Here is a 14,918-nt window from a genome sequence, read left to right on the forward strand (position 1 = left end):
CGGTGCTCAGGGGTTACTCCTGGCTGTGTGCTCAGAAATAGCTCCTGGCAGGCACAGGGGACCATATGGGACACCGGGATTCGAACCAACCACCTTTGGTCCTGGATCGGCTGCTTGCAAGGCAAACACCGCTGTGCTATCTCTCCGGGCCCAACTTTTTATATTTTTTATGCTATTTTATGTCGTAATTTTAATTGATAGAAGTTCTATATTTGCATATTTCAGCCACTTAGAAGGATCTGGTTGTAAGTAAATACTTACATAAGCATTTAAATTTGTGTAGAAACTTTTTGTTAATGATGCATATTGGTAACTCTAAAAGTCACTGTCAGAGGGTTCCTTCACTCGTTAAGCTTTCTCAGATATTTTGGAAAACTCGTTAAGAAATAATCAAGATAGAATTCCTTGTAATAGGCTGGGCTGATTATGATTATTTCAACAAGTGAATTTGAAACCATTTGAAGTATGATGAATTGTTCTTTCAGCAAAATTTATGAAACTACATAAAGATAAAAATCATTCATTATAAGTCTTTTGATTTGAAGTTAGTTTCTAGCAGACACTAAGTTATTTTTCCAAAAAGTGCATAATACATAATAAAAACTTGATTTGGTATAGTTGTTTATTAAAGACAAAAAATTGTGTTCTCTGATTAGAAGAGAAAGAAAACATTTATGAAAAATAATCATAGTAGACCCTTCTTCACAAGTTCTTAATCCTAGATCTTCATTAACTTTTAATTCAATAATTCTCCGATAAAAAAATATGAAGAGACCTTGTGTTTAGAGAAAAAATTAGCTCTGAGTACCACCAGGTGTACCCTCTCTCCAAATAAACTTACAAAAACTATGATGAGAAGTATATGTTTTCTTAAATTGTGTCCATATTCTAAATTAAGCTAGCTTTGTCATGTACAAAATTAAGAATATAACAGTTTCACAACTTTCAATGAAATATGTATCTTGGTTAATGTAAATGAAAATAAATAAAATAAGCTTTAGATTACAAATTGTACCTCCTTAATGAGATCAGGTAGAATACAGTAAGAAAATTATATTTGCTTTACTGGAAATTATGAAAGTACAAGTTGGTTTTGTGTGTCAGCCAAAATACTAGACTAGATCAACCTACCAGCATGCTTTGTACAGTTTCTTAGCTTAAAGAATTACACAATGGAATGAAAATCTGGGGGGAAATTTAAAAGTAATCAGCTCCTTTATCAGCATCATTGAATATTGAGGCTGCACTCTTCTAGATCTTCCAATTTATTATTTATGTGGAATATCCAGAGTTAATAAAGAAGTTTTCCCTACGTTCCTTGAAGATTTTTTTATTTAAAAAATTGAGACTTGGGCCAGAGCAATTGCACAGCGGTACAGCTTTTTGTTTGCATGCAGTTGATCTGGGATTGGACCCAGGTTAGGTCCCTGGCATCCCATCTGGTCCTCCGAGCATGTTAGGAGTGATTTCTGAGTATAGAGCCAGGAGTCACCTCTAAGCACCTCCTGGTGTGGCTCAAAGAAAAACAAATCAAAACTAAATTGAGACTCAACATTAGTACATTTATCCTTAATTATCATGTTTTATAATGACATTAGTAGATTACCCAAAGTACTTTTTAAGTTGCCTGGTATGTTCTTAAGACCAGGGGGAATGCTAATTCTTGGATATGAAAAGGAAGTTTCTTTTAAAGGAACTCCTGGGAGTTCCTTTAATATGTCAATATGTTATTTGACTGTAAGTCACTGAATACTTTGGTCTGGACATTCTGAGATTAGACTTCATTACAATTGACGTCTTATATAATATTTAGCTTGGCTAAAGTCTTTAAACATTATTTCTAGAAGAAGATATTGTTTGAGCATGCTAATTTTTAGTATCTCTTTAGGCCTAGAATTTGTAGTACCTAGTAGTTGAGCAGTTTTTTTTTTAAGAAATCAGAAAATTTCTTTGCACAGTATATAATTCTTACACTTTTAATTCTAACACTTGTATTTCTGTAAAAGCTGCTACCTTGATATATTCTACTGCTAGTGCTACTGCACGTTCTCAAGTGACAAATCAAGGAATATGTTGAACATTAGGATGTGCTGACATAAGAAAATCTGTTTTCTCACAGAAAAACTATAACAAATCCTTCAATGGAACAGCTTTGTGAAAGCAAATGAAATAAAGAATCCAATTTCTTCATTATAAGCCAAGCATACAACCAAGCAGGTTAAAAATAGATTAAGAATTAAAATGTGATTTGCATTCTAATTTCTTACCGAAATAGGACAATTTTAGTTTTCTTTTTATTCTGAAGTAATATTTCTATTAGTTAATAACCATTTCTGTACCCTTTTGCTGGCTTATATTATTTTTGCTTGTTTGTTTACATGTCTTAAAATCTGATTAGAAAGACTCCCTACCAGGATTCCTAAGATCTCCCTCTCAGTGAAGTTTTATCATGATCACTTACAAGAATAGTGTCAGGATTTCATTTTTACTGCTATCAGTTCTCCACATAAAATGTCAGTTATGATCTCTTATTGATTTAAAAATATAACTTTGCACTGGTGAAGGTTGTAGTACATTGTACGATTGTTACTCGATCATTAACAACTTTATCTGTGGGAAAATAATAACTGTAATATGAAAATAACTTGTAACCATGGTGTTGAAATATAAAATATAACTTAGTTATAATATCCTCATTCAATATTCTCTTTACCAAGATTAACCTTCTTATATGAACCTTATATCTGACCTCCATATTACATATTAGAAACCATAAGTAAATCCACATTTCTTTTAAAGTATCAGTTTCTGCTATCTTAGATTTGTGACCTTGTCCTTACCAACTCAGTTATCTTCCCAATGCCTTTGATGGAACTCACATATGCTTTCCAGGTACACATATGCTCTATCAATGAGCCACATCTTCATATACCACATTTTACATGTCATATGAGCAGTCATGTCAAACTGTTAGATGTTCTGACACATTGCTTTCATTCCATAAAGACGTTCCATTTTTTATATGCAATTCTTTTATATATACTTCTTTTATATATAGACTCTTTATGTTTTCATCAATACTATTTTGTGCAGCCTTCACGTTTTCTTTTCTTTTTTTTTTTTTGAATTTTGTATTAAAACACCTTGATTTACAAAAGTTATGCATAGGTGAGGTTTAGGCACACAATGTTCCTGCACCAGATCACCACCAGTGTTCTGAGCTTGTCTCCTTAATAGGAATGTTTTTATTTTTTAATAATGATTTTTTTATTTACATCATGGTCACAAACATATTCATAGTTGGGTCTCAGCCATAAAATGCATAAATATTTTTAAGTCTGGTGGTTGTGGTCTGGATTCCTTGCTTCTAGCATTGTTGACTCTGCAGTTTGAATACAGAGGTAGACCATTTCTCTATACTAATGATATAGTAGAGTCCTTGACCCCTGGCTACACCCCTCTCTCTCATTACTCCTTACTTCCTCATTACTTCATTACTTCCCATCAACTGCTTCTTGCTAATCCCTTGATTTCTTTTTCTGTCTTTTTTAATGCTATATTCTGTAGTCATGGGTGTCCCCAACTGCCCACCCCAGCCTTTTTCCTTGATAGTCCTATTAAACGTCGTTGTTGAAAGCATGAGCCTCATGCTTTCAGTTACATTGGCCTCTGCTTAGATATATAAGATGCACCACCCACTCTGAATCGCCAATGTTTCTGAGGCTCCTGTCCTGACTTTTATTGCTATATGTATTGACTGACTATAAACTCCTAACGGTGTCTGGTTAATAAGAATATTTACATGAATTGCACATAGTAGGCTTTTTTATGTATTTGCATCCCATAGGCTACTGATAGCCCATAACCCTATCATGTTTCTCTTTTCACCTTGACAACAGATATGTTTTTGTTATTGTTGTTAAATTTTTTGCCTGTTAGGGAACTTCATCACTGATCAGTTTGTGGCAAAATAAAATTTTTATCTCCTTACTTATCTCTTTCACTTTTATCAATGTTTGTTTTTTTGTTTCATTTTTGGTGGGGGAACTAAGAGAAGCTAGACCACACCTGGCTGTTCTCAGGACTAACTCTTGGTTCAATGCTTAGGGATTAATCATAGAAGTGCTCAGGGAACTATATGTGGTGCTGGATATAGAACCTAGGTTAACTGCATGCAGGGCAAGCTCCTTACCCATGTGTTTTTGTTTTTTTTGTTAACCCATTTTACATTTGTACTTGTAAGGCCTTTTAGTTGTGTTATCTTCCTCCACCCTACTAAAAATATAAAATTACCCTGCCCATCAATTTTTCAGGTTGACATTGTGCTACCATTTAATTATAATTTAGAACTATAGGATCATCTTTAATGTTTTTGAACATACTATTTACTTATTAGCTCACAAATATGATTGCTTGTCTCATATATTACATCCAGATTAATGTAATTACATTATATTAACTACAAATAAAAATAAAATTTTCACCATACCAATCTTAAAAATTCTCATGATATTGTGTATTTCCAGTGATGTATCATACTTTTATTATCTACATGTGATATTTATTTATTTATTTATTTATTTATTTATTTATTTATTTATTTATTTATTTATTTTGGTTTTTGGGCCACACCCGTTTGACGCTCAGGGGTTACTCCTGGCTATGAGCTCAGAAATTGCCCCTGGCTTGGGGAGACAATATGGGACGCCGGGGGATCGAACCGAGGTCCGTCCTACGCTAGCGCTTGTAAGGCAGACACCTTACCTCTAGCGCCACCTTCCCGGCCCCTACATGTGATATTTATAAAGATAGATTATATCACATTCATTAAGTATATGACTACTTCGTTATCTCAGTGTTAGACTATATGCCTTTGGAGGGCAGAGATTACATTTCATTTCTAATGTTTGGTATATAGGAAATGCTAAAATTGACTTGCAAAATTAAATTGAATCCATTAAATTGAATTGTACTTTTTTTATGTGAATAACTATGGTATAACCTGTATGCAATCTGATAAAACAAGTATGAATGTATGACATTTATCAGCCTCTCTGATTTTTAAGAAAAAAACTTATAAATATACATGGATATGAAAAGATGACAGTATTCAGTATTCACTTTACTCAGCCTCCTTTACAATTTTAAATAGCTTGTCTTTCCTCTTTTTGGCATTCTGTTTATGAATAACATTTTATATGTATTCTTTTCTTTAATAGGTAAAAATACAACATATTTTAACAATAATTATGAATATGATAACTTTTTATCTTTACCTATTTTTTACCCATTTCTGTCTTTTGGTTTAAAATTTTTACTCTACACGTAAATGTTTTACTGATTTTAATATATTTACTATCTATTTAGTTTATATATTTACTATTTAATAGTAAATATATTTATATTTACTATTATTTAATATATATTTACTACTTATTTACTATATATTTACTATTTAGTCTAATATATTTACCATTTATTTAGTCTATATAAGCAATACTGCTTAATTGCTCTGTACTCATTATCTTCTAACCCCACTAAATATCAATGATACTTTTATTAGGGAATTGTAAATAAAAAGACAGCTTAATGACTTGATATTGGGAAAGTACAAGATTACAAATGAGATGTGAGAATTTATCAGATATCATCAAGAAATTGGCATCTACATAATTTATTGATATGTGTATTGTGAATTAATTTTCTACTGCTTTAGTCACTGAATATGAGATATTTCCACTAAGTGATGCTTATATTAAATATGGAGCTTTTCAACTGTTCTAATATGATTAGAGCTATATTTTTCTCATGAAACATGAACTCCATTGTCAGGAGTCTAAATTGTTGGATATGTTAATTCAAGGATGCCACAATAGACCAAAGTTTCATTAAGTCACCTGTTCTTCCCCTAAGTTGCTTTCATCTTCATTATCACACTTTTGCTTCCCTTTCTCAAGGCATAAAGCCATGTTGCAGACAGAAAGATGTAAGCAGAAGACAGAAAGTTAAAGGGAAAATATAAATAAGTTTGTGGCAACTGAAGTAAAGACTCTGACAATGGTTTTTGTTTTCTTGCTACTGTGCAAAACAGTGTTACAGGGACACTCATAACTTCCACTGAGCCTGTGAAGCCAAGTATATTTAAACAGTTACTTTTGTTATACTGAACGAAGTTTGTTTACTTATAGTAGAAAAGGGGACTGCGAGTTTTAAGAAGAGAAACAAAACTGGCCAAATCACAGTTAATATCTACACCTGAAGCTCTGAGGCACATGGCCAGGTTATTTTACAATTTGAGATATGTTGGTGGCAAGAGTTTTTATTTATTTGTTTTATTTTTTTAAGTAAATATAAAAAACACACCACCTGTGTATTATTGTGACTATCACTAAGTTATGGCAGTTTATCCTAAATTTGATATATTTAAATACAACAGATGTGTTTTTAAGGGTTCCATATGTAGTCAATATGGAATAAAACACAATATAATATTAAATACATTAAGCAGGATTGTTTCTTCAATTCCAGTATTTTCTATAAAAGCAAGATGGAAAGGGTCTGGGATACATTACATATCTTAGAGTGCATTCCTCTTGCTCCTGACCCTTGTTGTATTTCCAAGCTTCACTGAGTATCCCTACCAAAATATAAAGCAACTGGATTAATACACTGGTGGAATATGCATGAGAGTGAAAGAAATTACTGGAGAGTTTAGGGTCAAAAAGGTAGCAGAGAGAGTAATCATCTCTTCAGGGTCAATCCCTGGCAGCACATATGGTCTCCCACATATCACCTGGAGTGATCCCTGAGCCCAGAGCAAAGTGTAAACCCTGAACACTGCCAGGTATAATCATTTTATTCCCCCATCAAAAAAATCACTAGACTTTAAACAAGCGATGCAAATACACACTTCACATTAGAAAACAATGTTTTCCAAAGAATAGTGAAAAAAATCGCTGCTGGAGATAAATTTTATTTATTAATTTATTTTATTTTAGCACTATAATTTATAATCATGTTAATATTACTGTTTTAGAAATTCAGTGTCACTGTCCTTCACTCACCAATGCAACGCCAACATCACTTCATCACGTCTTGTCTCAACTCACTATTTACCCCCTGATTCCTTCGCAATCTCAGTTCAAAAGATAGAAACTAATGGGGTAGGAGCATAGTACAGTTGATAGGGAATTTATCTTGTACTTGATCAGCCCAGGTTCAGTCTTCAGAAACCCATTTCTTCCCACATGCACTGCCAGGAGTAATTTCTGGGTGCAGAATAGAAAATGAATCTGAGCATTGCAGGGTGTGACCACCCAAAAAGAGAAAGCTGAATTTTAAATAATTTCAGTTCCATTTTTATTTGATTATTGTAGATAAAGTACTAGTATAACTGGAGGACTTGAAAAAGTTTCTCCTAGAAATTTTCCTCCTAGAAACAGTGAAATTAAAATATTTAGTCAGATACTTGGTGAGCCAAGTTATCACTGCAAGTGATCCAAGAAAATAAATAAAAAATAGAATGGGGTTTAAGTTATGTTTATTTTATTTGAGTTATGATTATCCTGAGTTATGAATATTTTTTTCCAACTTTAGCCTAATAGAATTGTTCCTAAAGCTTTAGTTGAGGTTAGGCTACACCAGTGTTTTTCATTTGCTTTTCTAACTATGGGCCTTTCTTCCAGCCTTGTTTTCTTTCTGTGGCCTTCCTATCATACTCTCCTCCCCTAGTCTCATGCCATGACACCCCCCCCCCCCCGCATATCCAGGATTTTTTATCTGTGACTCCTTTGGAATATCCTCAGGATCCATAGGGAGCCCCTCTCAACATTTTTTTTGCCATTGTTTTATAGTTTTGTGAGAATTTAGGAGTTACAAAGAAATGTATTTCTGAGGGGCTGAAACAGTGGCGCAGGTGGTAGGGTGTTTGCCTTGTATGTGCTAACCTAGGACAGACCGTGGTTCATTCCCCCAGCGTCCCATATGGTCTCTCCCCCACCCCCTCGAGCCAGGAGTAATTTCTGAGTGCTCAGGAGGAACCCTTGAGCATCACTAGGTGTGGACCAAAAACCAAAAAAAAAAAAAAGAAAAAAAATGCGGTTCTCTCACATATATAGCTCCATTGTCAGCTAAGGTTCTTCTGTATGATAGGTAGCAGATATGTTGTAACTGAATAGAAAATTGCCCTCCATAAATTAAAAAAAAATAAAATAAAAGGACAACACAAATAAACAGAATTGGTTGGTATTCTCTCTATTTTGCTTTTGAGGAAACAAAACTAAAAATGTTGATCAACTTTCTTTATCATATTTTGTTTGGGGTGAGGGCACACTCAGCTGTGCTCAGGGTTACTCCTGGCTCTGTGTTCAGAAATTGTTCCTGGCAGGTTCAGGAGACTATAGATGCTGAGTATTGAACCCGGGTTAGTCTCAGGTCTGCCGCTTGCAAGGTAAGCACCCTACCTCTGTACTATCACTCCAGCCCCCTGTTAAGCAACTTTCTCAAGGACCAAGGTTGTGTGACAGTTATGTCTTATAACTTATTTCCCATTCCATTTCATATTCTATATTAATAAAGTATCACCTCAAGAATTGAAACCAGAGAGATAGCACTGGAGTTTAGGTGCTTGACTTACATAAGGACTAACTACTGTATGTCCTGTCTCCTGAGCCTTGTAAACAGTTAAACCTCGAGGATTGAGAGACATGTCCCCACCCCATTCCACTGTTGAATTTTTGTGCTTTGAGTGATGGGACATTGGGTCACAGTGAGGCGTGTTTAGGGCCTACACTGGCTTGGCTCTGGCTTGTAGGTAACTATTGATGGTGCTTGGAAGACCATATGTGGTGATAGCCAGCTGCAAACAAGGTAACCATCTTACATCTATTGTTATCTGAAAACCTCAAGAATTTGTATTATGGGGACTGGAGAATAGCACAGCGGTAGGACATTTAACTTGTACACAGCTGATGCAAGATGAACGGTAGTTTGTATCCCAGCATCTCACATGATCCACCTGCCAGCCAGGAGTAACCCTTGAGCACTGCCGGGTATGACCCAAACAAACAAACAAACAAAACAAGAATTCTTAATATAAGGATATACAAGAGACTAGAAACAAAAAACGGAGTAATATTAAATTCTGCTTGTGTGAAACTTGACCATTCTAAGGGAATAAGAAGAGGTCTTGGTGCTGCGCTCTGCCCAAATAATTAATCAAATCTGGGTTATTACTTGTCTAACTTCATCCAGGGCACTGTAATAGTTAAATTAGGCATTTCTTTGGATCTCAGGTATTGCAAATGCATTATGATTTTTAATAACCTCACCTTCATGATTTCTAATAATTATCAAGAATAAGATTAATGTGAATTCATCTTCTTAAAGTGTCTTGTTTTTAGAGTACGTAAAGTTGAGTTTTGTCCTTACAACAATGGAGATACTATACTAACAATTCTTTAAAAAATACTTCATAAACTTGAAAAGTAAAAAAAATAGAGTTAAATAAGCCATCTGCATACTAAATTTGTGATTTTTAAAAGATTTTGTTAGATTTAAAAAACTGCTCTTTTTATCTTCATTTTATTTTTATTACTTACATTTACGAATATTATACCAGGAAGTTCAGCATAGTCGGGGAGAACAGCAAATACTTTGCAATTGGTAGTATAAGATGCACTCTGAGAACATTGGTGGAGGGTCGACACTAGTGGTGGGATTGGCCCTGTTTCATCATTATGTCTGATATCCAATTATGAAGGACTTCATAATTACAATGGTTTTAATATAATAAATTTTTTGAAAAGAACATAATGTAAGACCACATCTTAAGTTACTGCCATGATTATGTTAATTGACAGCTCATTCAATAATAACAAATATTTCTAATCTAAAGAAAGTAATTGTAATTATTGTTTCTTTATTTTTGCTTGCTATTCTAAGTCAAGCAGAAATTTAATTAATAAAAAAAGTTATAGAGAAGTGTAGAAATAAGCTGTGAAAGGCCTACTTAATATAATTTCTTAGGAAGCAAATGATTATCATGCTCCAGTGCAAAAAACTCACGAGCTAAAACAATGGCAGTAAAATTTTAAAATTGGTTTACAGCATTTCCATTTGAAGCTAGTGTCTTCAGTCAATCAATCCATCAAAGAACATAACTAAATGCCCTCCAACATGCTAGACACTCTGCTAAGCAGGTGCCTTTGGGAATTCAGAGATATTCCTATCCTCAGAGAGTTGACAATCTGGCTAGATAAAAACTTGGTATTATAACTATTCTTCTAAGTTGCTTTAAATAAAATGCAGTTCTTTAGGAATGGGGGTGAATTTTAAGAAATGCTTTCTTGACAGTTAAGGCTTTTAGAATGTTCTACAGAATAAATTTGGGTTTTCATTTCTCTGAGTATTAGGGAATCAAGTATCATTTACAGACTAAGGAGATTAAATTATTTTATTTTTATGGTATCAGAAGCTCTATTTAAATTTATATCTTTAAGTTTTGTTTAGAACTATGTTTCTGAGTCTAATAAGAATAGTAAAGAGTGGAAACAAGTCTAAGAATCATTATTAATGTGGTAGAGATTACAAGAAGTAAAAGAGGTGAGACTTTCACAATGGGAGTTTACCCAAATTGGCAAGAAAGGAAGAAATAAATCTTGATAATTTACTTATATTAAAATCACATATCAAAGATAGTAAAAATTTATTTTATGCATTACTAAAAATAAAGTAATGCATTCTGTTTTAATAAAGATAAATACTCAATAAAGACTCAAGAGACTAAGTGCATGTTTTACATGTGGGAGCTCCAGGTTATATACCCAGCAATTCATAGTCCTTAATGCGCTGTCAGTGTGATGCTTGAGCATCGTATTGTGAATAACTCCTATTCTAGTGAAAAATATCTAGGAGTTTTATGACTAATGTTTAGAACTACTGCCTTAAATTCTACTTTCATTGTACAAGTGTTTATCTTTTTGAAAAAAACATTAAGGGATTGTGTGTTTCCAATTATAATTTAGGCAATACAAATCAAAATTGAAACTCACCAGTTTTCCCATATGGATGTACATGTAACATTTGTATTTATTTACATTTATATATACAATGATGTGGCATCACAAATTTAATACAGAATTAATACAATTTAATATGCTGTTGTATTTTCTATTTAGAAATTAGAACTAAGTTTAGGATCATAGATAAACACAGATCCCTTTTGGAATCATTACCTTGTTAGAAAGGTAAGATGCATGCTCACTTTGGCAGTACATATACTAAAATTGGAATGATACAGAGTAGATTAGCATGGCCCCTGTGCAAAGATGACATGCAAATTTGTGAAGCGTCCCATAAAAGAAAAAAGGAAAGGTAAGATGCCTAACATGTGGTATACAGAATTTTGAATTCAATTTCTACCAATCTGATACTCAGTAAATGAGTTGTATAATATCATTTTTTCTATGAATTGAAGGTGTTGGCCTCCATCCCTAATTACATAAGAACAATCTGATACAAGAGAATAATCAAAATTGTTAAAATATCATGTAATGTGCTTTCCTAATCATAATATATAATAAATTTTGAATTTATTTTGTCCATACACTCCCTAGTATATAAGAAAAAGATACTTTTTCATCTGCTCAAATATATATGTATTTTAATCAAGAAATATAAAATAAAGGCTATTTAAAAGTTTAGTCATATAAGTCACAACCATAAAAATTGCTTTTTCTCTCATAATAACTATAACTTGGCTTTCTTGCCTAAATTGTATATAATATTTTTTGTATTTGTTTTGGTAAGATATTATAACATATTTATCTAATTTTAAAATTTTATTTTCTTTGAAAATCACTCAAGAGAATGATTTTCAGTTTATAAAGCTATGAGTTGAAATATTTCAAAAACTATGAACTGAATATGTTTTATATTTAATTAGTAAAAATAATTGTTCCTGTTTATAATAATGGCAGTTACTTATTCAAATCAACATCCAGAAGTTTTAGGGATGTTGGATAAGAATAACTGGATCAAATGACACTACTAGATTGTATGAAAACTTGGACATACCACTTAACTCTCTTTAACCTGTTTCTCTTATCTGATGATAGTTTCTAAATAATGTGCATGAAATCTAGTGGAAATTTAAGATATATTTTATTTTTATTTTTTCTAAAATAATGAAAGCGCTTGTAAAACAAGAATTTTGAATGAATATTGAGTGAAATTCAGTTTACTACGATTTAAACTTAATTATTAATTCTATAGAAATCTACTGCATATATATATATATATATATATATATATATATATATATATAAATCTCCGCTTTGTTGGTCCATGTCAATACTGTACAGTATCTCACATATTTTTCAATAATAAATAACATCTTTAGAAAAATCTAACTTTATTTTAATTCATGACAAAATATAAGAGAAAGAATTTGTTCAAAATCTTATAAGTGTCTGCTATTCTGTCAGCTAGTATTTACCAGAATGGTTTAAATCCAAAAAATAATGTACATAATAAAATTAACTTTTTTATTGCACATAAAATGTATTCAGAGACACACAAACTCACCCTAGTTCCTTAAAAGATGTAAGTGAAACTACTATTAAAATTTTGATATGTAAACATAAGTGGAACAGTTTTAAAAAGATGTTCCAGAAGTCACAATTAAATGTGCTGCAAACTCATTTCCAGATGGTCTGCATATTTTGCTGGGCTCTGTATTAATGCATTTCCTGTTCAATTTGTTCAGTTGCCTGATTATCTAGCTTATTGCAGCTTTCCACATATATTTTATTTGTTTTAAAATATTTTACTGTACAAGTAATTTACTTATTAATTACAAATATTCAATAAAAAGTAAGTACTTTCATATGTCATAAAAGATTAAAACTAGTAATGGATAGGTTTTTCTCTGTTATGTTTATTTCACACATTATAGTAGAAAAAACATATTGTGACTTCTACAAAAGTTTGCCAATCTTTAAAAAGTCAGAAAATAGGGGCCAGAGAGATAGCATGGAGGTAAGGTGTTTGCCTTTCATGCAGGAGGTCATCAGTTCGAATCCCGGCGTCCCATATAGTCCCCTGTGCCTGCCAGGAGCAATTTCTGAGCCTGGAGCCAGGAATAACCCCTGAGCACTGCCGGGTGTGACCCAAAAACCACAAAAAAAAAAGTCAGAAAATAATTAAAAATAAGATATCTTCAAAAATATGATGGTATTATCCTGTCTGAAGCATAAAAATACCCATTGAGATTAGTGTAAGTCCTACAGCTGCTTTAAATTAAGATCAGGTGTGGAAGACAGAATATGTAAATACTCATATTAATGTAAATGTCAAATTGGTGTGTTTACTATTGTGCTCTTAAAGAGTAGACTGTACTCCTATTTAAAATGTAAATTAACTTCATTCTAGAGAGTAGATATTTGGTAATGAAACTTAGGCCTGGCACAGAAATGAATAACTAATTGTAACACAATTCTAAAGTTTAACATTTTATTTTCAATAAAACACTTCATAACAATAAAATTCCTTGTTATTTTAGTGCATGTATTCATATGTGATATTTATAGAATTAAGATTGATAGCTTGATAAATAGACAAGACAAATAGATAGGTAGGTAGGTAGATAGGTAGATACATAGGTAGATTGGTAGGAAGGTAGGTAGGTAGGTAGGTAGGTAGGTAGGTAGGTAGGTAGGTAGGTAGGTAGGTAAATAGATAGGTAGATGAACTAGATACCCACTAGTGAAGGTTTTGCTAAAGTCTGAGTTGTTGCTTAGTTCTTAATTATTTCATTTTTCTTTGTGGAGCATAGAAATTACTATAACCTTTCCTTCTTTTCTAATTTAAAACTCATCATTCCCCTTCCCCATTTTTTACAGAAATCTGCACTCTGCTGAAGTATAGTTTTTGAAGAAGCTTCATTTTATTTATTTTAATAATAAGTTTACTTCATGGAAACTAATAACCTTCAATTAAATACTAATTTAACATTAAACCATATTTTGTGACTATAGATGGCCTTTTTATATCTAGTTCATTCATGCACCTCTGTGAGGATTTTGTACTTAGCCAATATCATAATACAGACACATTTTGTCAAAAAAATATAGGAATTTATTTTATAACTACTATCCCAGAATGTTAATGCCAGTATGTCAGTTATAATATAATGCCAGTTATTATATTTAAATAAATGATTATGCCAGTGAAAAGATAGCACTGAAGGGTCAACTGAAAGTGCTAAAGAAGTCACATCTCAGGGGCTGGTGAGATAGTTCTAGAGGTAAAGTGTTTGCCTTGCAAGCGCTAACCAAGGAAGGACCGTGGTTCGATCCCCTGGCATCCCATATGGTCCCCTCAAGCCAGGGGCAATTTCTGAGCGCTTAGCCAGGAGTAAGCCCTGAGCATCAAATGGGTGTGGCCAAAAAAAAAAAAAAAAAGTCACATCTCTCATGTTTCCCTTGTTGTTTAATACTTTTTCTCTAACAAAAAAAGATCCTAAAGTATTTATAATTTTTATTTTGTTTTTGTTTGTGAGCCATACCCAATATATCTTAGGGCTTACATTTAGATCTTTGCCCAAGAACCATGTCTGATGGTACTCAGGATCATATGGAATAACTGGGATTGAATTCAAGTTAGCTGCATACAAGCAAGCTCCTTACCTACTGTATTATCTCTCTGACATCTTTTTTTACTTTTCATATTTAGAATGTGTTTAGTGCTTTTTATACCTGCTTTAAATAAATTTCTTTATCGATTTCACATTTCACATAATTGGAAACTGGGATTTAGATAAAGTAAATGATAGATAAACATTTAGATAAACTAAATGACATCTCATGTCATGTAACATTATCATGTCATTTCAAGTACCTTAAGCCTGATTCTAATTC

At 32.6% G+C, this 14,918-nt stretch overlaps 1 protein-coding gene and 1 non-coding gene across 2 annotated transcripts in view; both read left to right on the top strand.

The window, feature by feature from the left end:
• Positions 1–14,918, top strand: part of FOXP2 (forkhead box P2) — a 282,742-nt gene that overhangs the window by 121,042 nt on the left and 146,782 nt on the right.
• On the top strand, positions 11,256–11,362 carry LOC126028541 (U6 spliceosomal RNA). Its single transcript, XR_007502443.1, has one exon. It is a non-coding gene; the product is annotated as a U6 spliceosomal RNA (small nuclear RNA).

The sequence above is a fragment of the Suncus etruscus genome, chromosome 1 (assembly GCF_024139225.1).
Source record: "Suncus etruscus isolate mSunEtr1 chromosome 1, mSunEtr1.pri.cur, whole genome shotgun sequence".
In the NCBI taxonomy this organism is placed as follows: Eukaryota; Metazoa; Chordata; class Mammalia; order Eulipotyphla; family Soricidae; genus Suncus; species Suncus etruscus.